This window comes from Colobus angolensis, unplaced genomic scaffold (assembly GCF_000951035.1).
Source record: "Colobus angolensis palliatus isolate OR3802 unplaced genomic scaffold, Cang.pa_1.0 Scaffold282, whole genome shotgun sequence".
Classification (NCBI taxonomy): domain Eukaryota; kingdom Metazoa; phylum Chordata; class Mammalia; order Primates; family Cercopithecidae; genus Colobus; species Colobus angolensis.
In genome coordinates this window covers 472,304-474,174 of record NW_012116066.1, presented here as the reverse complement: position 1 = coordinate 474,174, position 1,871 = coordinate 472,304, and positions in this window count along the sequence as shown.

The following is a 1,871-nucleotide window of genomic DNA, read 5'->3' as shown; positions in this document are numbered from 1 at the left end:
AAAGAGAAAGAGAAAGAAAAGAAAAGAAAAAAGAGGGTGGTGTAAAGGCAAATGACTGGGGGAACACTAGATGAGAGGAGTCAGGTGACCTAAATTCTCATCTCATCGTTGCCAACAACTATCTCTACAACCTTCGGCAAGTCATTTCACCTCTGTGGCCTTGTTTTTCTCACTCATACAATCATTACTTGAATTTATTATCTCTACCCTTCCTTTGTAGTACTATATTCTTTGATTTGGTGGTTCAGAGACTAACATTACCTCAATAAACATGAATGCCCACCATAGAGAAAGACAGACATGGAAATAAAGAATTCTGAAACTGAAAAGTGCTGTTATCTTCTGCTCTTCTCAGTCCAATACACCCCTACGCATAAGGTGTCATATAGTTAGAAATATGTCATTAGAGAGTTAAAGAGGGCACTGAGTCAAAGCCACCTCATCCGGTGGTCCTACTGCTGGTGGCACATTTAGTTTTATATAGGGCTATTTCTCCCCACCCAGCTTGTAATCAATTCCAGGACAACAGAGAAAAACCACTTTCTTTCCTTTTTATGTTCTTGCTGTATTCCACTAGAATATCAGTTACATGAAAGCAGGGAACTCATCTGTCTTGCTCTTAGCACCTACACCTTGATCCTGTAGGCACTCCAGATATATTTGTTGAATTAAATACATAAATGAATGAAGCTCTTCCTTTTGTCCCAACCTAGTGAAAATCATTTCCTTGGAGCCTACATTTTAAGCTGATTTGTTATTTTATAATTAGATTACATTCAGCCTGCTATGGTTTGAGTGTGTCCTCTTCAAAATTCAAGTGTTGAAACTTAATGGCTAATGTGATGGTATTAAAGGGTGGGGCCTTTGAGAGGTCATTAAGCCATGAGAGCTCCTCCCTCAGGAATGGGATTAAGGCCCTGATGAAAGAGGCTTTACACAGTGTTTGGTCACTTGTCCTTTGCCTTCTGCCATGTGAGGATATAACACTCTTCTCCCCTTGTTGCTGGAAGATGCAGCAACAAGGCACCATCTTGGAAGCAGAGAGCAGAGAGCTGCCCCCACCAGACAACTGAACCTTCTGGTGCCTTAATCTTGGATTTCCCAGGTTCTGGAACTCTGAGAAATAAATTCTTTATAAGTCTCAAGTCTCAGTATCTTGTTATAGCAGCATAAATGGACTAAGACACAGCCTAAGTTGCCAACTTTCACCAAAATCAGCACTGCAATAAACATACATCTTTCCTAGAAAACAATCTGTGAAAAGATAAATTACTTCCTCTCAGCCTGAATTAAAACTTTTCCATTATATAGAAACAAATAATTGTAATCTGACTTCTGAACTTGGATTACAAAATAAAAGGTGTTGGAACTGATGTAAGAGGCCATCTGCTCTGGAACAACCATAATAGGATTCCATTTGTAAATCCCACTAAGGAATAAGCAGTTTCATCCATGGAACACAAATTTCCAGGATTCTCCATGTCCTTCTCTCCCTGGTATCCTTCTGATTACAAAAAATCCATCAGCCAATCTATTTTAGCCCATTCCTTTCCCACAGCTACAGATGGTTTCTCAGTAAGCAGGAGTTAAAACCTCTGAGCAGAAATACATTAGTTGAAGAGAGGTGTAGGTGTAGATAATAAAGGTCGCCATTACAATCCTAAACAAGCCAGAAGGCCGGGCATGGTGGCTCACGCCTGTAATCCCAGCACTTTAGGAGGCTGAGGCGGGCGGGTCACTTGAGGTCAAGAGTTTGAGACCAACCTGGCCAACATGGTGAAACCCCATCTCTACTAAAAATACAAAAATTATCCAGGCATGGTGGCATATGCCTGTAGTCCCAGCTACTCAGGAGGCTGAGGCAGGAGAAT